Raw genomic sequence first — 23,690 nt, forward strand, 5'->3', positions numbered from 1 at the left:
CCCTAAGTGTCTGATTTACTGAGAAGAGGCAGAGAAATGGGTCTGCATGCCAGTTTATACACCTTTTTGTGGATCTGCAAGGGTAGGGCCTACTATCTGACTCATCAGGACGGCCACTTGTGCAGAAGTTGGCAGATCCTAACAAAAGCTAAGCCATATAGTCTCTCATCAGCTCTACCTGCAACCATGCCATGCATAGCAACAGAGACCTTGGTGACCAGCCACATTCCAGGACCTGTCCATTTGAGTTCGGTCCCCACCTTCTCACCAATGTTTGCTGTTCTTGCTGCTGGTGGCCTCTATGAAAACACTACTTCTTTGTCCTGCACCTACCTATTCCTTTGAGGGACCAATTTCCACTGAAGGTGGAGAAGTAGTCTCCTAGTCCCAAAGCATGGCTGCTTATGCCTCAAACCTTACAAAATCCATCATGAAAACAATTCTTTGCAATTCCCTGCAGAGCCTCTCCATATGGATGTTGTCCCTACAGGCAGTATTGTTCTCTTCCTCTCCCTGCCTATTCCCACACTATCTCTAGGGATCTGAATGTTAAATGTCTTGATCCAGGCCCTCTTCATTTTATTATATCAATTCATGCAAGTAGATACCAGGAGGAACCACCAGCTAACCAATTTATCAGACACAACCAGGGTCTACAACCCATTTCAAGCTCTATTGGAATTATTTCAACAAATACACATTAAGACAGGCAAGACATATATAATATGTTTTGATGCCATTTCCTGAGTAAAGCATTCCCTTATTTACCCAGCCAGATGTTTCTTTCTATTATCTGAACCCCTAGAGCCCTACTTTTGGAAATTTCTTTAGGTAGATGTTATGCACTGCTTGAACTCATAGTTCTGTATGTATGCTTGATAAACTATAGGCTCTGTGGATGGAGTTTATACAGAATCCATGAAAGTACTTAGCACACAATACTTCTGTATGGGTATGTCGTACATACATACACAAATACAGGCATTCATACATACACGAATGTATATACACACACACACGTATTTGCCTTCTATGATCTCGTATAGCCCACTGCCATCTTTGGGACTTAGTAGATAATGGTTCCTGTTGAAAGACTTGAATGATTCTTTGTGTGGGTTGGCATTGCGTCATTGACCCCTAGGGAAAGGAAAGAGTGTGCTTTCTCTGTGTTGCATGTTGTACCTGCAAAAAATTCCCATGCTGAAGAAGATTGTGGAAAAGTTTAATTAGCTCCATTCTGTGAATATGACAGTTCTTATCAAGGCTAAGTGCTCATTCTCCAGGTGAGGACAGTAATTTATCTGTTGCTCTGTGGATAGCTTGCAAATCGGCCCTCAATTCCACACAGCTCTTGCCATGTCCAGTTAGAAGTCTCAGCTTCTATTTACCTGTGTTTTCCAGCAGGTGCCCATAAGTCAAATAACCCTTTGAGAGAAATAAGTGGAGATTTGAAATTCAATGCTACAGTCTTTTCTTTGGAAAAAAAGAAAAAGTAGAGTCAGAACCAAGAGACACTGGATAATTATTTTCCAACACTAGTTTTTAATGCCAAAAGTAAGTGAATACTCATGGGTGCTAGACAGATAATAGCACATTGTTTTTAGGCTGGCCATGTGTACTTTCTTGGCTGCACCCTGGGAAAAATCTGATTTACTTATTCTGAGTAAAAATCAGTATGACTGCCTTTGCCATCGCTGAATTTAGGCCATTCTCATCCATGCAGGCCTGTTTTGATTATCTTCAGGCGGATGGCAGCTGCAATTTGAGCTGCCCTGTTCTTGTGTCTGCAGTTATTTAACAGGCTCCATGTACTGACTGGAAGCATCTATCACGATACCTCTTTGGGGGCTAAATTCCACCCTGATTGAGAATATTCTGAAGCAGCATACTTGAGAGCTGCTATGTGTTTGAAACATTCATTTCCACCCAGACCAATTTGTGTTAGGTAATTTTTCATCTCTCAGAGTTTTGCTTTAATTGCAATTAATGTCAAACATATTTTTAGTTACTGCTTTGAGTTTTGTTGTTCTTTCCTTCATTAGTAATTTTGTTCAGGTTGTGAAAAGCCTGAGAGATTTGACTGGAAACCTCTCAACTCTTATTGAAATTTTTGAATAACTATATCATTTAATGAAGAAAGTGTCATTCGCTTCTATTCTTCCTAAGGAGGCCACTGGATGTGTCCAGGAGGTATATTTTGATAGAGAGGAGATGGGACCCTGAAGTGCGTAGGTATGGGAAGAAGGGTTTTGTATGACTCAAGGGGAAGAATTTGTTATTCTTGAGATGGAGCAAGGACAGAAAAAGAGAAAAGGAAAGAAAGGGAGTGAGAAGGCGAAAGGGGTATATGCGTGTTGTGAACTTTCCCCATAAATCTCAGTAAAGTCTACTGGAAACATGAAATATTGGGAGTGATGGTGTTTCTTGTGAAAACCAGAGGAAAGCCTGGATCTTGAAAGAAATAGATCTGGGGCAAATCAGAGACAGGACACTTGGGTCCGGAGGCAGAAATATCTGGAAACAAGAGCAGCAGCATCTCACATAACTCTAGGCCATGGAATCAGGTTTGGGGATAAAGTTACCAAGATCAACGCATGTATTTCTTCACTCACATATTCTGTCTGGTTCTATTTATAATCACCAACTCTATGCTCAGGCTTGAGTTGGATTCTGTGAGGCAGCCGCTAAAATAAAGACAGTTTATGTCTCAAGAAACAATGTCTCATTGGGGAGGTAGGCTCATGGGAAAGTTTAAAATAGTCAACAGTTGAACCTAGCATATTTTTATACTAAAGCAATGAACTGCTTTTTCACTTCATCTGGTTAAAGTACTGATCAAACCATTTCTTCTCATAGACATTTTATATCTGTGCATAAAATGAAGGCGAGCTGCCAGCCTATTTGTCCCTAACCTTCATCTATGTTATAAAGTGATTTGTCTGCACATAACAGACACAGAAGGATATAGAAAATGTCTCATGCCAGGACATGACTAGAGACAAACACAGCTTCAGGTGAACAGCTGAGGCCGACTCAGGCCTCGCTCCAGTTCTACAAGTTCCCATATTTGCTTGCCAGGCACTATGCTGAGCACTGAAGACACAGATGTGTTATGGTTCATCTTGCCCTGAAGAGCTTAGAGTCTAAGAAATACTTTTAAAATTAAGACTTTTGGGGCACCTGAGTGGCTCAGTTAGTTAAGTCTCTACCTTCAGCTTGAATTGTGAACCCCTGGTCTTGAGATGGAGCCCCACATCAGGCTCCTAGCTCAGTGGGAAGCCTGCTTCTCCCTCTCCCTCTGCCCCTGCTCCTGCTTTTGCATGCTCTCTCTGTCAAATGAATAAATAAAATCTTAAAAAATAAAACTAAGGCTTATAATTAATTTCTAGGATAGAAACCAATGCCAAGTAGTTTGAGAAAAGGGAAATTTATGAGAATACCAAGGAAAAGGCAGGTGTGTATCAGACCTTGGGATAACTGGACACCAGCGTTGACTGTATGCTCTTGGCACCTCTCAGCTGGCTACTCTGTGTGTGGTCTTTCTTTTCATCCACCTTGCTCTGCTCTTGGCATCCTCACGCTTCTCAGCTTTGCTACCATAGACTATCAGTCCTTTTTCTTGAATTCCAATTTGAAATATCCCCAATGTGAGACCAATGATTGGCTTGGCTTGGAATGGCTGGAGGTGGGGGCAGCAAGGTACCATGTATGGGAACCTCTGAAGACCCCCTAGGTTAGAGGGGGAAAAGTGCAATTCTCCAAAACAAGAGTTGTCAGGTGCAGAAGTTAGGCGAGTTTCTGAAGAGACAAAATGAGCTCGTTGCATATAGTTGAGTATGTATTATTAGCCATTCAGTTTAGTACTGGGGATATAAAGACAAATAATACTTAATCAGTGTCTTGTGAGAACTCAAAACAAGCCTGCATTACAGTGTCTGACATGAAAATGATATGCACGGGGTACAATAGGAGCTCATACGAGGGGCTCTTACCCACCCTAGTGAGCTGAAAGTGGGTTCTTTGGCAGCAGGAGCAGGAGAAAGAATGATGTCTTAGGTGGAGAAAAATCTTGGGTGGTGATTCACCGAGAGGGGAAGCTGGGGCTCTTGGTGAGTGGGAAAAATTGACAGACAAGAAGGTGGATAAGGCCCCTGGAGCAAAGCACCATGGATCATAGGAGTCAAGATCAGGAGCCTTTGTTTATCCCATGGACAAATGGAGCAACATTTAAGAGTTTAAGCAGGAAATAACAGTGAGATTTGGATTTTAGGAAGGCTTCACAGGCTGCAGACATAAAGAATAGGTCTAGAAAGAGCTGCGGTCTGCAGAAAAGTGAGGGCGACAGGCCTCTGTCCTGGTGTGGAGTGGCAGCAGCAGGGGTGGGGAGTGAGGTAGACACATGAGTGACTTTCAGCAAGAAGGACTGGTACATAAACTGGGTTTGGGGGGCCCAGGGATAGGGGCCGGTGTGAGTGAAGTTATGGCAAGCTCTGTGGTATATGTTTCTAACTTGTTTGGAATTCAGCTCACCATTTTTTGTAGAATACCATGAACTTATGATATATTAAAATTTAATTTTAAATAAATAAATAAATAAATAAATAAATAAATAAATAAATAAATAATATTGAGTCTCACACTATATCCAGGACCCAAATGCCAGGGTTTGTTTTTTTTTAAGATTTTATTTATTTATTCACAAGAGACACACAGAGAGAGGCAGAGACACAGGCAGAGGGAGAAGCAGGCTCCATGCAGGGAGCTCAATGTGGGACTCGATCCCAGGACCCCGGGATCATGACCTGAGCCAAAGGCAGATGCTTAGCTAATGAACCACCCAGGTGTCCTGTCAGTTTATTTTTAATCTATGGGAGGAAAATTAAAACTGAGAATGTTTGTTTAGTAACTCATTCCTGAGAACATGGCAAGCCACTGTTCAATGGGAGGATGGTTTGAAAGTTATTGGATTCAACATGATAAACTGTGGGTGGAAACAGTCCTTGAAAATAAGGCTGGAAAAGTAATTCAAAGGTAGACCAAAGAGTGTGATGTTTATTGATATGTTTCTTTAACAGATTTTACCATTTCCATGTTCTACTTGTATTCCTACTTATTTAAATACTTAAAAATATTTTATTTAAATGGCATTAATTTTTATTTAAACTTTTCCTTAAGTAGATTTACTATTTCAACTTAAATTTATCTTGAATGGAGATTTTATAATATTGCCATAGAAGGAAAACCAGTTTCACTTGTGAAAAACAGAAGATAATATAAAATAAGTAGAATGGAAGCAAACCAATGTCATTAAATTCTGGCTAAAATCACTTCTCCTTAGGAAGGCTCTGTGCCTTAGGTCCAATAGCCTGCCTTTTAGGAAAAACCTCTCTGGATTATTAAGCGTTTTTTCTGGGCATGTAGCTTGACTGCATTTCCCAGCCTCCCTTGCAATGTGCTGTGGTCAGATGATTGGATTCTAACCTGTGGAGTGGGACAGAGTGAGGGACACCTCCTCAAGATATGTCACATAACCACCTTCGACACAATCTTTCATATCCCCTTTTTCCCAGCAAAAAATCTCTGAGCCCATAGGAGACAACAGAGCCACAGGGCAGAAGGAAACCGGGTACCAATTCACTGGGCAGAAGCCTGCCCACTAACCATACTCACTGACTGAGCAATAGATTTGTATTGTATAATGACACAGGTTTTGGGGTGGTTTGTTATAGCAGTTAGCCTATGTTGACCAAAATGCTGCTAAAGACATGCTTGCCCAAATTGAAACTTTCCCCTTGTGTAAAAAAAAGGGGGCGGGGGGCAAATAAACTTTGCATTGGTGCTGTTTGTCTCTTAACAGCATCTTTCATTTTATCCTCTGGAAACTATCAGAGCATGACATTTTATGCCAGGCTTCACAATTAGGATCTACCTGTTATTTTCAAATAATTCTGTACTGCCCTACTTAGCATTCTTCAAAACTGACCCATGGATACGGAAGCTTTGGTCATCACAAGGTGGGCCGATATCTGAGTCAGAAGCAGGTTATTTAAGAGGGAAGAGATAGCAGCTTATAACATTTCATGTGCCTTACCCCTCCAGATTTTGATATGTTTTCTCCATCCCAACCTCAAAAGGGGCCATACCCAAGTAGATCATTGGGTGAAAAAAACAAAACTCCACTGACAGCAAGAAAGATAGATTGGAAGGAGTGGGGACTGGGGTCCCTACAGCAGAATTGAATCACATCTTTACTTTTCTTTTATTGAGAATTAAATCTAAATTATGTTATGAAAATGGGAAGCTCATTTTTTATGTGTCAATGAGGGGGTACTTTAATTTGAACAATATCCACCATTTTCAAGCTGCACTCTTCCATCACAGGTAAAGGGTTGAAGTCCATTGATCAGGAAAGTAATGTTGGAGATTAATTACAACCACCACAGGGTGACACATGTGCTATAAACTCTTTCTCAAATTGCACTTAATTAACATTTGCTTACAGAATCTCCTTTCTCTGCTGAACATCTTGCATTTAAACTGCATTTCTCTCCCCCAGCCCGCCCCCACTTACGTATGTCTTCAGTTGTTTTGGAGGCTCTTGTCCAACTTCTTTTCCACTTCATAGCTTTTAGAGCCCCAAAGGTAAATGAAGGAGCATTATAATTAACATTTCACTGCAGTGACTGCTGAGTCCTTCACTGTCTCACATCTCACTCCATTTTATCTTCAGGGCAAGAACTTGTTCTGGATACCAGCCCACATTTCATGGGATGACATAAAGTTCCAGCCTCACCTCCTCCAGGAAGCCCAGAGGTCTCTGGTCTAACTGACCTCATGTCTTCAAAATCTGGCAGCTCCTGTCGGACAGAATGAATAATATTCTATCTGGTGCTGCCGACATTGTGTCTGGTGAATACACATCTGCATTATGAGAGCACAGATTCATGTAAGTCAGGATCATATCTTCTATTTTACTTCAAAGAATAATCATCTGCAAGAAAACACACATATACCGACCCCCAACAATTTAATCAAAGCTCTTTATGTGTCACATGAAAGGGGGTAGAGGCTGAAGAAAGCAGATAATGCTGCTCTGCGTTAATCACCAAGAAATCTCCTCCACTGTGAGAGAGAGAGAGAGAGAAGGCTTTACAAACTGTGGGGAAATGATCTGGGTTTTTTTTTTTTTAATTTAAGCCAGAAATGGTAAATGGACATCTAAATTTAGTCCATGAAGTATTTCCTTTGAATTTTTAAAAACCTAGACATTTGAAGATTTCAATAAAAAATCTAGATTTCTATCTTGTGCCAGAAATTCACATGACCTGACAAACCTGGGTCCAGAATACACAGAAGAGCTGGATAGTGGCAGGAAATACTGGCCATCTTCATGTGGAGAAAGGAGGGCGTGAACTCCACATCAACTGGCTTCTATTCTCCCTACAACGCATGGTGCCCTTAACTTCCTGGACCCAGTAGTCATTTGACTCTGTAATCACTGAGACTGTGCTGTCTCTGAGATTTTAAGTGTCCCCTTTGGGTGTATATATGGCTAACATTCGCCTTTTGAATGTATGTGGGTGTGTATGTGTAAATGCCTACGTGTGTGTGCTTCAAAATGTACCTGCTGGACAATTGGAAAAAAGAGTATATTTAAACCTCACATACTCCAAAGGCCATCAGACTTGGGGCACCCAAGATGCTATCGAGTTGTGAGACTAGCAACATAGACTTCCTACTGCATTGTTCTAAATGGGCTAATTCACACTTGGGGAAATGTCCTGCTTGGGAAGGAAGAGAAAGCCACAGGGTGGATGAAAAGTGGGGCTTTCCATTCTTAGAGCCCTCAGGGCAGCGGGTGAGGTGGAAACTAGGAGGTCATCCCTCCCCCAAAGTTTTAACTTCTTAAATACTTCTTAAATACTTCTTAAATACTTTTCTTTGGACAAAGGAAAAGTAATCTTTAAAATGCAGTTTATAAATTCCCTTACTCCACCTTTTCTAAATGTTATGGTTTCTATTAGCTGCTGCAACACTTTAGTACATCTTCAGCAACTCCTGAGCTTGGATGCTGGTAGAGAGGACAAAGATGTGTGAGTGTGCCTTGCCCATACTCACTCTTGCTGGGGGTATAGGTAGAAGTTGATAGTGTCAATTAGCAGTATATTATGCTTCTATTTTCCATCTACTTATCTCTCAACCTTATCTTCAAACTTTCTTTTGTATTTTTAATTTCAACAATTGTATTTTTAAGAGCTTTCTCTTATTTGTGGATTTTGCCTTTTATAAGGCATTCTGTCCTTCTTTTAAGGAGTTTTCTCCTTATCTACAGTCTCTCATGGTTGCTTTTGGGATGAGTTTTCTCCTTCCTTTATCAGTCAACACTACTTCATCTACTAAGGATGCCAGAAATATATGTGGAAATACCTTGTTGGCTAATGCCCTCCCTCCTTCTCTTTTAATCTTTCAAATATACTTTCTATCTTTGGTGGGAGGAAAGGGAGGAAGAGGTGTTATGCTACATGTTGGCAAATCGAACTCAAATAAATAAATAAATAAATAAATAAATAAATAAATAAATAAATGTAAGTATGTATGTATATGCTTACTCTGTTTAAAAACCTTAAATAGAAGGTTTAAGCAATAGAATGTTAATGCATTAATGAACAGATCCCTCAGAACCCTTTTTTCCCCAGTTTTCATCTGTTTTCAAGGGGGGATTATGACCTGTGGTAGTGTTGGAAAGCTATCCATCAGAATCTGTGCTTCTTTCCATAGTGTGAAGTTGCTGCTGGAGGAGAGTTGTTCTCTTTATACTCACATGTGGATGGTTCCTGGCAGTGCCACAGGGGAGAAGTGAGATATGTCACATGTAGACTTGGGCTTTCAAAGAACAGTGGTGTCCCATACACTATATCTTTCTCTTTTGAATGCAGAAGACACGGAGGCTTTAGGGGACAGTAGAACTACAAAATGGGAGAAAAGTCAATCACTGAATCACCACACAAGGAAAATCACTTACCAACCAGAAATACCTGCATTAGCTGTTGTGTTAAGCCACTGACATTTTGGCATTTATTTATTTTAACAACTAGCAATGCCTTAACTTACAGTTTCCAAAAAGTTAAGTATCACTGCTTTAAGGCATCCTTGGAATGTAGCATATGTTTAGAACTAAGTAAAAATCATTTGGATCTTTAAAAACAATAACATCAGAAATATTGGGATCCAAAAATAACATGAGATCAATATCTGTTCTTGAAAATATCCCTATTGTTCAATTTTTGGGAGGTTTATATATATAAGCTGATAGAGAATGTTTCTTACAGTTTTACCAGGTAGTCGTTTTTCTCCATGAACATGGCTTAAAGACTTGAAGAGAGAATTCATCTCCCATGTTAAAATAATGAACTCTTAACTCTGTATTGTGATTTCTAGTTTCAAAGTGCTTACAAAGCATTAGTTTATCCACCCAGAACCAAAAAGATATAAAATAAATGAGGAACCTATTTGGTAGGGATGGAGTCTGGTAAAGTAGAACTGAGGAATTAGAGGAATGTCCTCAAGGTTTAATAGGATCAGGCTCCACTGTGAAGGCCCATTCTCAACCATCTCTGCCTGGGATAGATGTAAGGGAGGACCAGACAGGCTGCTTCTGGGTTCATCTTTCTCCTTCCTCTGACTTGCTCATGGCATGTTAATGGCACCAACAATTAGGCTGCAGCTAATCTCAATCCATTATGTTTTATTTTTTTCTAATTTAGCTCTCAGAGTTTCAAGAGCACCTTATGGACACTTCTACATATCAACAGCATTACCATATTGTAGAGGAGGAGATTGAAGCTCAGAGAGAGGGAGTAATTTACTCAACGTCACCCAATTGGTAAGGGACAGAATTGGAACAAGAACACTTTAGAAAACAGTAGTGTTGGGTCCTAAGGATTAGTGTTCCCTCACTACTGGGTGAGGAGACAAGCATCAAAGGATAAAATTATGGTGTCCTAACTGAACCCAAGGGGAAATGTGGACATAGAAGATCTGTTTCCCTCCTCTCAACCCTTTCTATTCATAAAGACTGAGTTGAAATGAAAACTCAGTATCAGGAATTGGCATCCAGATATGGGCATAGTAAGAGAAGCCGGATAAAAGTCAAACTGAGAATCAAAGAATCAGACAGCAAAGGCCTCAGAAAATAAGCTGTCCAAGGGAAAAGAGTGTGTGAGGAAGAATCAGTCTCTATACTAGGGCTGAGGTTCTGAAAGAGTTGGGGGTTCTGTGTCCAGTGTGGTAGTTGTTACATGGTCCTCTCCGGACCAACCCCGTTGCAGCATTTTATACTTTCAGGGGGAGGCAGTTGAACATATTTATAGCTGAGAGAGTGATAACATTGGGGACTTAATTATTATGTTATAGGGCCTTTTAAAGTGAGCCTAACATAGGTGGGGCATCATTTCTTTACTCATACAATAGTGAGGAAATGAACAACTATCTTGAACAAGATGACAGCCTTAATGGCGTCAGTGGCTTGGGTGGTGGCCCAAGCCTCCCTAAGATTAGTGTGGCTTGAAGGTGCCATAGAGCAATATAGCAGGCAACCTACCAAGAAGTAGGAGATGGATCTGCGTGAGGAGAGAGACCCAGGAAAGCTTCTTAAGTGATTCTGAAGCATATTTCTGATGGGGACACTAGAGGAGCCTAGTAGAGGAGGCTGAGCATCCACATTCCCATAGACAAATCCTTTAAGCTGCAAAAAGGCAGGCTTCCAGCCTGTGACCACTTCATTGGTACCTATAGACAGATGAAGCCTGCCAGCCTTGGATTATGACCCGTGCTAAGTGCTCTAATCAAGAGAAGAAGTGATCATGATGGAGTGCATCGGGAGCTGGAGTGTCCAAGCTCCTAAGGCTGCGCTTTTCTGATCAGCAGACTGCCTCTTCTTGGACGTTTGATCCTGAGTAACAAAGATCCTTCCATGACATAGTTACCATTTATCCTCTCAAGAGCCCAGACCTCTGACACTGGCATTAGAACAGCTTTAATTCTATATTTTGTGAACTTTGCATTTACCTTCCTCATCCTTGCGGGGCTCTCCAAAGTACTTTTAACTTCAGAACTTGGGGAAACCTCCTATTTCCCCAAAGTCTCAGCAATGTTAACATGGATTCCTCACTTCTGCTGTTTCTTTTCTGTTTTGCCCCATATCACCCTGTGTACTCAACTCAGGTTCTTCTCTGGATTTCACTAAAAATCCATTCACAGCAAACATTTTATGAGTTTTATATTTTTTTTTTTTAAGATTTGGGGCTATGGGTGATGGTAACTTTGCATACTGTCAGCTGTTACTGTTTATCTTCTCTTCTATCCCTCAACTCTCTTTCTGTTATCTCCTCTTTTACCCCTCTTCAGAGCAAACATGTTCCTCTTTCTTGTCTCATGCAGAGCTATCTCCTATTGTTTCAACTGCATCGCTTTAGAGATGGCCAACTTCCACTCTAAGCATGACTATAAAGATATATTCCCAACAAATGTCATCTTTCCTCCCTTTCCCTAAGAGGGTTTCTCACTATTTTCCCTAAGAGGGTTTCTTCACTAAAACACTATTTCTTCTTCTTCTTCTTCTTCTAGTTTGTTTCTCTCAAGTAGCTTCTTTCCCTCTCACATCAGTCATTTCACCAGCAGATATCAACTCATTGGTTTTTATCTTGCGCAGTGCATCTTGGAGAGGTTAAAAATATGTATGAATTCTGAAGTCCCACTCAAGATTTTTATTGTGTTAATCTGGAGTGGGGACTGGGCATCCACAACCCAACAATGCGTATTCTGGAGGCATCTTTCATCACTGAGCACATGCTGTTAGGCAGCACCATTGTAGGCCCCCTGGAGTTTCAGGAGGACAATAATCATACCCTGACAGGTACCTGACAGTCTGGGAGGGAGTAGAGGCACAGGCTCATGAAATAGGCTTCTATAATCAATGATGGATAACTCTGGAACAACTCTTCAACAAGTGGGTGAGAATGGGAAGCAAACATGTGCATTAAGAGCTTGGGGATAGGAGGCACTGGCAGCATCTGGTACGTAGAACAGTGCCCCCACAGAAGAGCCAGGACTCCATGACTAACTGGGCAAATAGCTTCCTGAGTGAATGGGCTTGAGGGGTGAGTAATGGGATTTGAATGGCCATAGGGGAAGAACAAATTAAAGGCCAATACCAGTTAAAGTTTGGAAGTAGGGCTGAATGTTGTCATTTTGGTGTCTGGGGAGTCCCTGGTCTGATTAGCTCAGAAGAAGCTACAGGTAAATTGGAGACCTGTAAGACTGGGTTTTTAGAAGTGGAGAACCAGCCAAGGGTTATGAATATGGGAGGAATGTATAGGTAGTGGTGTTTGGGAGGATTGATGTGATTTTGGTGTACATCCTAGGCATAAAAGAGATAGGTGAGGGGATGAGGAGAGAAATGAATCGGAGTATTCACAAAGATGCTGTCTAGTGAACCCCAAATCCCAGGTACCACCAAGCATGAAGTCTTCCTTTCTTGGGCATTGTAATTATTATTTGTAACCCCCACCCTTTCCCCTGGGCCACTCAATCCTGGACAGATACTGATCAAGTCAGGACCAGAAATCTTAAAGAAAAGGTCTTCAATGTGACCTATGCTTTCTTGGAGAAGAGAGAATGTTTTCATACACTCCTTTGATTCTCCTGATCTTGGCTTTGTACTTGAGTCACTGGTGCTCTAATGGAACCCAAACAAAGCCACACTTTGATATTTAGTGCAGGGTGGGGGGAGGCCAAACCTCATTTATTTATTTTTTCATATGAAGGGAATATTTGCTTTGCCTTGTTTTGGAATAAGTAAAAATGTACAGTAAACCCAAGCCTTATAGATAGTAACAGTCTGCCAGATGTCATGATGAGATCTGACATTTTGCTTAAGGGGAAACTGTAAATCATCAGAATACCACAGAGGCGGTTGCTACTGGGAAGAAGGCTAATATTCGTCAGATGTCTGCATGTGAGAGTAGGTGTAACCTGCTTATAACAGGGCCTCAGTGGAGAGGGCAGGCAGTATGTGGGAGCAGCCTGGGGAAGTGGGACTGCCCAGATTTGCTCTTTTACTTTTGCTCCCAGGCCTGGCGGCCTAAACTTTGTAGTCATTGGGGACTATTACAGCAGAGTATTTTGCTCTGGTTAGATTCTGACTAGAGGTAAAAGCCTGAAGTTTCATGACTTCCTAAGCAAGATGTTAGAACCTCAGAAAATTCATATTCCATGCTGGAAAGTAGGCTGTGTGCACTTACTTCACTTGCACACCAGCCTATTTATATCCCTTCCCCTCTCCCCAGCCCTCCCCCTCCACTTCCACAGTGTGTGTTCTTGAGCCAACTATCTACGGCTGAGGGCAGCTGGGGTTCAGCTAGTCTGGAACCTTTAGGAGGTAATATGGAAGACACAGCAGAGTTGTCCTATATGAGAGTTGAGAAGGCTGGATGCTTATATACAAACTTCCAATTATCTCTGTCTTTGCTTGAGAGCTGCTGGAGAGGGGAGTGGAATTTAACCCCCTCCTGCATCCAGCCTGCCTGGTAGAGAGTAGCAACAGTTACAGAGGGACACCTTCAAAACGGTGAGGGCAGAGAGGGTCTGTCCAGGTGCTGCCTCTGCTAGTCTCCATTACCTGGGAACTCTTTCCTTAATAAGAGCCTGCAAAGATGGTGCTGGTGGGTATCTGCCCACTGGTGCCCTCTTCCTATGAGCATAGATGATCAATCATTCCTTGAGACTCAGTGCAAGCTTGCCATGTCTATAATTAGTGCTCCAGTCCTGCTGGCTCTTTATTTTTATGCAGATTGTTGTCAGAGTCTATTACTGAATGTGCTGCTTGGTGGTTTCAGCTCCTGCTTTGCATTGAGGAGCTACTTCGACTGAGAGATCAATTAACAGTTTGTGGAAGGATACAAGTTTACTGACAAAAAGACAAATTTAAACTGAATATGAATAAATAGTTTTACATGGATCCATAAGAGTAAACAGATCTCTGCAGATACTCACTAGGGCTTCCATGAGGACCTGCACCTTGGCCTGTCCTTCTAAGGGGACTCCCATTTCCATGGCTCCCTAATGGCCTCTTGAAGATGGTCCATATTTTTTTTTTGCCTGATTTTCAAAGTCCTCACAGTCAAGCCCATTTTTTTTCCCTTATGCATTCCTCCCTTACACAAAGAAGGTTCCTATTCTTGCTCATAAATTTCCTCTGGAATGTTATGTTTCTACTCGCCTCTTTGTCCCTCAACACCCAGCTTTCGCTTCATCACAGTGCAGGCTGGAGGTGTCAGGAGGAGGGAAAAGGGAGAGAGAGGATAAAGGGGGAGGGGGAGGGGAAAGAATGATTGGAGGACAGAGGGGGGGAGGAGAGGCAGGAAAGCGGGGAAGAGGGAAGGAAGATAATGCGTTTTTATGTTGGGGTCCACAAACTATCTTTGGCCTGTTGGCCTGTTATTGTAAATAAAATTTCATCGGAACACAGCTGTCCCCATTTGTTTACTTATAGTTTCTTACTACAAAGGTAGAAGCGAGTAGTTGTGACAGTATTACCTGCAAAGACTAAAATGTTTACTACCTAGTTCTCCATAAAGTTGCCCATCCTTGGTTTATATGTTTCTTGACTTGTTCTGGAAAACAAAACAAAACAAACAAACGAACAAAAACAAAAAAAAAAAGCTAGTGAACTATAAAATGTGGCTATTTAATTGTGCCCCTCCACACCTCCTTCCACCCTTACCCATTCTGTTTGGGCCCCCCTGGGAGGCTGATCTGTGGCAGGGCTTCCTAGATTCAGTTGATTTTGACCAATGAGAGGGGAAAAGAGATCAGAAGGAGAGAAGGGAGCCAGGTCACTCCTTCAGGGTTCTTGGGCTGGCTGCCCCTCCCGGCTGAAAGCCAAGGTTCCTAACAAAGTCCTCTTCTTGCTACTCCCTCAAATGCTCTCAGTTTTCTTTCAATAGTGTAATTAGTCTTGGGGCACTGCTCTAACATCTGTGTTTTACTGTGCCCTGCACACACCTTCATTGAGCTTTCCTCAAATTGCCCAGTTTGAGTGGACCATCTGTTCCCTGAAGGGACTTGATTAATACAATTACAATTAAAGGCAGAAAGGAACCAAAAGAAGAGTAGAGCCTTGCATACTTTCTAAAGTAACAAATGTGTTCCTTCTACATGGCACCAGCTCAAGGTACTTACAGCTTGCTGCTGTGATCTCACTGTGATCCATGGATCAGCAGCAAGGGCATCACCTGGGGCTCATTGCAAATGCAGACACACAGACCCCACCCTAGACTACCTTAATAGAATCTACATTTTAACCAGAGCCCTAAGTAAGTCCTTAGGCACAAATTTTTTCCCTTTCTTCCCCCAACCAGATGTGGGAGCGCTCTTTACCTCTTGCCAGATGTCCTTCAATCTTAAAGTTGTCTTGAGGATGTGGGCAGGAACTCCGGATAAATTTCCTCATAACATAGCTGGATGGGGGAGACATCCTAGGGGTAGGTGTGGTAAAGTGCAGACTCAGGCCAAGGACTCCTTCTCACATAATCCTCTTATCCCCAGACTCCTTTCTTGTCCAACTTCCACTTTTTTCCACTCTGTATCAAGCCAGGCCTGCTCAGGAAGCGCCTCCACAGCCCGGAATTTAAACTATAGAAAACCTGGTTCCCTTCTTTAGTGGCTAGGAAGACAAACAAACAGATGCATACCAGTAGTGCTGTTTTCTGCTTCTTGGGGATGAAGGGAGATATTTGTAGTCTCCTCAGGGGAAATATCTTTGCCCTGATGGTCTGCCTTCTAAGGCTAGATGGTTTCCAAGGAAGCAAAGGAAGACCAGAACAGTGGTTTTCCCACCAGAGCAGGTTGCATGCTATGTCCTAGAGATCCCTCTCCAATCTTCTTCACCTCCACTATTAACTAGTGGATTGCCTGGTATTACTTTCTCCCCTAAGGAAATCTTTCTGATTTCTCTTGGTCAACCATGACCTCACGCTACTGCTTCTTTTTAAAAGCTTTTGCTGAGCATCTGCTATGAACTGGATCTCCTGAGAGATAGAACAGAGAGACAGACACGTAAAAGGCAGTTCCTGACCCTGAGGATATGTGGAAGCTAATGGGAGTGACAGCCACTGCATAGCTGAAGCAGGCACGCTGCAGGACTCAAAGGGTTCGCACCTACAGCAGATGCTGTAGATGTCCTCCTATTGGTACTTTCTGTTCTGGTGTATGACCCCTGTGTCCTTCCACAAGCACCTGTCATTCTCCAAGGACTAGAGACTTTCTCCTGGCTCACAAGAAGGGTGAATTGGGAGTTTAAGTCATTGACACCCCAGAGCACCTTCAGCAATAATGAATAGGAGTTTGTGAATAAACATCCCAGATGGGACAGTTTGGAACCTTTTTTTTTTTTTGTATTATTTCCCAAAGGTCCTGGGGGAACCAAATCCCAACTCTCTGTAGCAGCACCTGCTCATGAATGCATCTTGCATTGACTGCCTTACCTTCCTGCCCCACTTTCCCACTCATCTGTGAATGCTTCCTGGGATGGTCTTTCACTTTCACTCAGGTGCTTATTTTAGGGTCTGTTTCTGAGGGAAATCTAGACAAAGGCAATATAGAAACAATGATGTGTGTATGAGTATGGGAACAGAAGTCTAGCTAACTGGAGTGTAAAAGATAGGTAAAGACAGGGAGAATATTCTCCCAAAATGACATTATTTCAACAGTTTTTAAGGATCCATGCTGAAAGTCATTGTTAGGAACATGACAAAAGAGTGTTTAAGGATTTGGCATGAAAGTAAAATGCTGAGATACAGAAGAAAAATAGCAAAAGGTAGTACCTTTCTTGTGTCCCCACCCCTGAATCCACCCATATATGAGCATTTATTCCTTTGCCCCAAGGGATCCTTCCCTTAGATTTTCCTGGTGAGGAGTCCTTAAGAGTCTGTCTCAACAATGTGATAGACTGTTAAAAAGTCTTGCTTAGGGAAGAACTTCCATGTGAGGAGGAAATGTGGAAGGAACTGCTTTTTATTTGATCTAGTAAGACAACATCAGGGTACATATGATGTCAGTATGTATCAGGGTTAAGGAGAAAACTCAGCCCTAAGAATCTTGCCTTAGAAACTCTAGCCATCATTTTCTAAAACAAATCATAGAATCTTTAAATGAAGAAGCTTGGCTCACTTCATGTATTATTTTGGTTCTAAGGATTACCAGCCAGGTCTGGGGAAGACATGCAGCTATTGACCAATGATAGAGACCAACAGATTTTGTTCTTGTAACCATTTCACAACTGCAATCAAGATACCCCTGTGGAATACAGCTTTAGTAATCCAGTCCGTCTTTCAGAGAAGGACAGTGTATACAATAGGGTGGCTGTGCTCCCACTGGCAGTTCCATGATTTTGGTGATTATGGGGAGAGCTGTTCCATTTGATCACCTGTATTTCCCACTAAATACAGCTGCCAGTTCCCCCACAGATAGGCTGAAGGAAGCTGTGTGAGGGATCTGAGAGAGCCCAGAGAGACTTATTGAAAACAATTGAGACCCAGATTTGTTATAGCTATTGTCATCTGAGAAAAGATCCTTATGGCTTTAGTTGGAGAAAATGTATTTTCCAGTTTGATTTGGCTCAATCTTCCAAGATTGTAGCCACCAATTCTGTTTCAATTCATCATGTTATTGCCTCACACCCAGAGATGAATGGACAAGCCCAGATGAAATAGTTTTTGTTTTTTTACTGGTCTTACAACTTCACTAGAAAGTAGTGGGCAGCCCCAGTGGTCCAGGGTTTGGCACTGCCTTCAGCCCAGGGCGTGATCCTGGAGACCCAGGATCGAGTCCCACGTCGGGCTCCCTGCATGGAGCCTGCTTCTCCCTCTGCCTGTGTCTCTGCCTCTCTCTCTCTGTATCTCTTATGAATAAATAAATAAAATCTTAAAAAAAAAAAAAAAAAGAAAGTAGTAATGCTGAGGTCACCTAGGAAGTAGTACTGTGACTGAGTCTTTACTGTGCCTGGCCTGGGGCTACTCCATTCTCAAAGCACATCTACTGGGTTTGTGGATGGAATGCTGACAGCTAGTGTGAAACGGTACATTTGTCCCCAAATGTTTTGAAAAGTGTGTGTGTGTGTTGGGAGTTGAAGGGAGATGATACTAGCAAACCCTGAGATCTTGTGATTTTTAAGATAATGAAATAATTTCACTGAGAATGGAGGCTTGATTCAGCTCCTTTGATTTCCCTGAACTGGGTCCATCCTGTACCCAGGCTGGGAAATCTGCCCGAACTTCCCTAGGCATGCACTGCAGCCCATGCTCTGGGAGCTCCGTCAGCCCCCTCCCTCTTAGAGCTGTGGCTTGCGATTCCACATGGGTTCAGATTCGCCCTGAGCTGACAACCTCCAGTTTCAAGCTCCCACTGTGTCCATCTCCATTTCTGACCCAGGATGTCTTAGATGCTGTAGCCCAGAAGTGGAGGTTGGGGAATTATTGCCCTGAGGACTATCCTTTAACAATGAAGGTTGGAAACCAGAAGAGAAATACCTCCATCTCCTGTTTTGAGGGTATAATTTGGGGACGGGGTGGGGCTTCTATATGCTCCTCAGGAGGTGCCTGCAGAATGGTCTCTTTTGTTCGCATTTGTGTCCTCAATAATGCAATCTTATATCAGTTTGACCTCTTTCCACCCTCATTCTTGCTGCTCCCTCACTTCTGCTTCTTTCTGACATCACCTCTCAAATAAACTACCCCCTCCCAAGTTCTTGTCCTAAACTTTGCTTTGGGCAAAGCTGATCATGGCTAAGTACTTAATTCTAAACACCTCTTGGCATCAAAGCTTTCTCAGAGTCAAGGGAGTCAGCTGTCCCATTTGCTGTTCGGAGATGGCTACATCCCCCAATGTATTTTTATAATTCCAGAAGAGGTTTGTTTTCTTACAGGGACATGGGTACCAAAACATTCTCATCATACAATCAACTGGCATTCGTTCAGTCTCTAGTATATGATAGATTTCCATAAGTAGTTTGGGGAATGCAAAGAAGTTTATATGTAATTTGAGAATGTATAAAAAGTAAATATAATACAAATATAAATCATTACATTTTTATAAAAGGAGCAAAAAGAACAAATATAAATGGTTTGAGGAGAGAAGCTGTGTTTTTTGCATTTATTCCCTTTTTACTAATAATAGGCCTTCAGTTTTTCTTTCCAGAACCTGTCCTTGGTCCACACTTTGTTCTATGGTTTAGATTGACTGATCCCACCCATGATTCTTGGTATTAAGGGCATGATCTAGGGCTGGCCAATTAGTCCATTTTATTCCCCTGGTCACAGTGGTCATTGCTTCAGGAATGTTCATGTGATTCAGATTCATCCAATTATATTCAGTTCTAGGATGTTTGTGAAACTTTTGTTAGTACAATTCTTTTTCAGTTAGAGTTGGTGAGCTGATTGAAATTTAAGATTGAAGCCGCAAGTGATGTTTTGCCACCATAGTGTGAGTTTGCTAAATGTGAAAGCAGCTTGAGGTGAACCGAGACTGGAAGACAGAGGCCAAATCAGATGGTATCATCAGAGTGCCATGATCAGTTTCATGAGCTGATAACTTCCCTTTGCTGCCAAGGTTAAGTTGGATTTCTAGTATTTGCAACTGAAATAATCTAGGCTAAAAGATTATTTCAATTATAGAGCAATGAAGTCCAAACTCTAGCTGAATCCAAACTTGGATTCAAACCTTCATCGTTTCTATGAAATTTAGGGTTTGGTGACCTCATCTCTTCCCCAAGCACCAATTTTCTTGAGCTGACAGACGTGAAGGGAAAAGGAAACAAGAAGCAGGTTCTGGTCTATTCTTCAGTGTTCAGAATTGTCTACTCTGTGTTCATTTATGATGGAAACAATTTGACATGTGATCTCTTTCCCAAGCAATACTGAAGTGAGGACACAGTTGGGGGCTTTGCAAGATCTAAGCCATGGGCTATATGGCTCACATTCTGATGACAGGGTCTACACGGATGAAGAGATGGCTGTTTTCCATGTTTCCCTGCAATGAAACATGACTTTGTTCCAAGAGGAGTAGAAGGAGTCCAAGAATTATTCTGGAACATTGGGAAGCAGTCCCCTGGGCAAGGAAACATATTCTCCTGAAGGCTGTGATGAGCTCTTCAAGTAACTTTTGAGAGTCTCAGATGAGAGACTGAAGGTAGAACATGAAGCATCTCAAATCCTTCCATATATGAGGGGGATTTGAAGCAGGGACAGTCAGAGGGAAGGTAATGAAGATACAGATACACCCCCACCTTATGCAAGCGAGTGTTAAGGGCTTGCGAGAGGGGTAGTTATTTATAGCTCTTTACAGGTTGCAAAAAGAAAAAAAAAGATGTATTCATAGGAATGGGAACTCAAGATATCACCTGTACTGTTGGTGAAGTTGGATTAGGGTACATGTTTGGACTTGAGTTCAGTATTTACTGCCTGTATACAATTAGAGCAGCTGGACAGTGGCAAATCTTATCTTCTCACGTGCAAGTGACTTCAGGGCAGGCTAGATTAAAACAAAAAACAAAAAAACAAAAAAACTCCCAAGATGATTTGAGCTATGATGTGGAGAAATTAATCAGAGGGTGGAGAGTAAGTAATCCAGAAAAAAGTTTGAAAACTTTTGAGAAGCTGAAAGTTCCTATTTCATGACTAGCAGGGCTATGGGCAGAAGAAGGGAGTACCTCTCTTGGCAGTGTGTGCTAAGAGTTAGCAAAATTGGGCATTCCTGTTAATTTGGCCTCATTTGGATGCTATGCTGGTTATTGAGCTATTGTCTTCCAGCTGTAAACCACTCTTTCATACTCTGCTTTGTGATGCTGATGCCAGGAAGCTGCAAACTTAACTCTTCCTTTGCTGCCATTGTCCCCCAGTAGTTCTGCTGACATACGGTGCTGCAGGGGGATGGAGCAATGGAGCGATGTACGTAGGAAAGGTCTTGCTTCCTTTTGAATCGCCCTTAATGCTTCTCCATCCAGTTCACAGTTGGTTACTGTAGCAGTTGGTCTGTAGTCCCGGAACGAGCCACGTCATGTGCCTTCAGAGATGCCAGCAGTGGCCTGTAACACCTCCTCCTCAGAAGGTTGGTTCCCTCCTCCAAGCTGCAGACTCCAGTCACGCAGGCTCCTCTCTCCATGCACAGCCTGGGAGGTGGTAGCTGCTTCTACAGTTATCTCTGTGTGACCTTGGTGTTCTGAAGTCCTCTTATGCCCTTTTCTCCAATTCCCTATGTTAGATTCTTTCTGTTTAAGTGGCTGGTATGCAAAGAAATACAAATGATTTCAAGAAATGTGCTGAGCGACCCTATGCCAACAAATTAGGCAATCTGAACAAAAAGGATGCATTCCCTGGAAACTTATAAACTACTAAAACTGAAACAGGAAGAAATAGAAAATCTGAACAGACCAATGACTAGCAAGGAAGTTGAAGCAGTCATCAAAAGCCTCCCAACAAACAAAAGTCCTGGGTCAGATGGCTTCCCAGTGGAATTCTACCAAACATTTATTTTTTTTATTTTTTTAAAAGATTTTATATATTTATTCATGAGAGACAGAGAGAGAGAGGGAGAGAGGCAGAGGGAGAAGCAGGCTCCATGCAGGGAGCCCAACGTGGGACTCGATCCCAGGACCCTGGGGTCACAACATGGGCTAAAGGCAGCACTAAACTTCTGAGCCACCCAGGCTGCCCTCTACCAAACATTTAAAGAAGAAGTAATACCAATTCCACTAAAGTTGTTTCAAAAAATAGAAATGGAAGGAAAACTTCCAAACTCATTCTATGAGGACAGCATGACCTTGATCTCAAAACCAGACAAATATCCCATCAAAAAGAAGAATTATAGACCAATATCCCTGACCCTGGATGTCAAAATACTCACCAAGATACTAGCCAATAGGAACCAACAGTACATTAAGAGGATTATTTACTACAACCAAGTGGGATTTATCCCTGAGCTGCAAGAATGATTCAACATTCACAAATCAATCAATGTGATACATCACATTAATAAAAGATATGAACCATATGATCCTCTCAATTGATGCAGAGAAAGCATTTGACAAAATACAGTATAGTTTCTTGATTGAAACTCTCCACAGTGTAGGGATAGAGGGAATTTATCTCGATAGCATAAAAGCCATCTACAAAAAACCCACAGCGAATATCATTCTCAATGGGGAAAAAATTAAGAGCTTTTCCCCTAAGGTCAGGAACACAACAAGGATGTCCATTCTCACCACTGTTGTTCAACATAGTACTAGAAGTCCTAGCTTCAGCAATCAGATGACAAAAATAAATAACAAAGATTCAAATTAGCAAAGGAGAAGTCAAACTCTTCCATTTTTTTTTTAAAGATGTTATTTGTTTATCCATGAGACACACACAGAGAGAGGCAGAGACACAGGGAGAGGGAGATGCAGGCTCTACGTGGGGAGCCTGTTGTGAGGCTCGATCCTGGGACCCTAGGATCATGCCCTGAGCTGAAGGCAGACACTCAATCACTGAGCCACCCACTCATAACAGTATTGAGAATAGAAAGTGATAAGGCACCATTTTCTTCGACGTGGATGGAACTGGAGGGTATGATGCTGAGTGAAATAAGTCAATCGGAGAAGGACAAACATTGTATGGGCTCATTCATTTGGGGAATATAAAAAATAGTGAAAGGGAATAAAGGGGAAAAGAGAGAAAATGAGTGGAAAATATCAGGGAGGGAGACAGAACATGAGAGACTCCTAACTGGGAAATGAACAAGGGGTAATGGAAGAGGAGGTGGGCGGGGGGGTGGGGGTGACTGGGTGGTGGGCACTGAGGTGGGCACCTGACGGGATGACCACTGGGTGTTATACTGTATGTTGGCGAATCGAACTCCAATAAAAAAAAAAAGTGATGAGGTGCTATTCAGATAATATAAGCAGGGAAATCCTCTCTCATAAAGTGACATTTAAACAAACACCTGAACAAAGTTAGGGAGCGAGCCATGGGACTCTCTGAAGAAAGATGGCTCCAAGCAGAGGAAGAAAGTAGCAAGTACAAAGGTCCTGCTGCAAGAACACACCTGGAGTGTGGGGAGAACTACACAAAGCCAGGGGGCTGGTTCCAGGATGTGAGGCAAGAGATGTAACTCAGAAGTTTGAAATCAGGGGTGATCATGCAGGCCCTTGTGGGCATTTAGAAGGATTTGCTCTATGCCAAATCTCACCACTATTAGAGTGCTTTTAGTAAAATCCTTTTACCTCCTTAGCTACATGTTTTCTTTTTTGTTGTTGTTGTTCAGTGAGAATAGTCATCTTGACCGGTCTTCCCTAGGAAGTGCCTGGGCGGCCTTAGTCTACACACGGGTATTTGATCCAGCCTATCCTGTTTATTCTCTCCCACTGGATGTTCTCTGGTCAATTCTTTCTCTTCTCTCCCAGAAGATGCATGGCCTTCTGGCCCCGGGGCTTCCCTGGATGCAGGCCTATCCTGAGAAACATTGACACCTCCATCTCTACTTCTTTCTTCCAAGGACTTTTACTTATTTTTTATCACCCTCTCCTGCCCCTCCCCCCCAAAAAAACCACAGTTTGATAATTTGGGATAAGGAATTTATTTGCATAAGCATTTTACAGG

At 42.2% G+C, this 23,690-nt stretch overlaps 1 long non-coding RNA gene across 17 annotated transcripts in view; it reads left to right on the forward strand.

The window, feature by feature from the left end:
• Positions 1 to 23,690, forward strand: part of LOC112645626 (uncharacterized) — a 54,105-nt gene that overhangs the window by 3,951 nt on the left and 26,464 nt on the right. For 11 of the 17 annotated variants that reach the window (XR_007403432.1, XR_007403407.1, XR_003127171.2 and 8 more), the window contains exons 2-3: positions 6,731 to 6,946; positions 9,765 to 9,883. This is a non-coding gene — a long non-coding RNA (uncharacterized LOC112645626). Of the gene's footprint in view, positions 1 to 6,730; positions 6,947 to 9,764; positions 9,884 to 10,794; positions 11,226 to 23,690 lie in introns of those variants that run through there. The other 6 variants (XR_007403441.1, XR_007403418.1, XR_003127173.2 and 3 more) reach the window with 2 other exon arrangements.

Source organism: Canis lupus, chromosome 1 (genome assembly GCF_003254725.2).
Source record: "Canis lupus dingo isolate Sandy chromosome 1, ASM325472v2, whole genome shotgun sequence".
Lineage (NCBI taxonomy): Eukaryota > Metazoa > Chordata > Mammalia > Carnivora > Canidae > Canis > Canis lupus.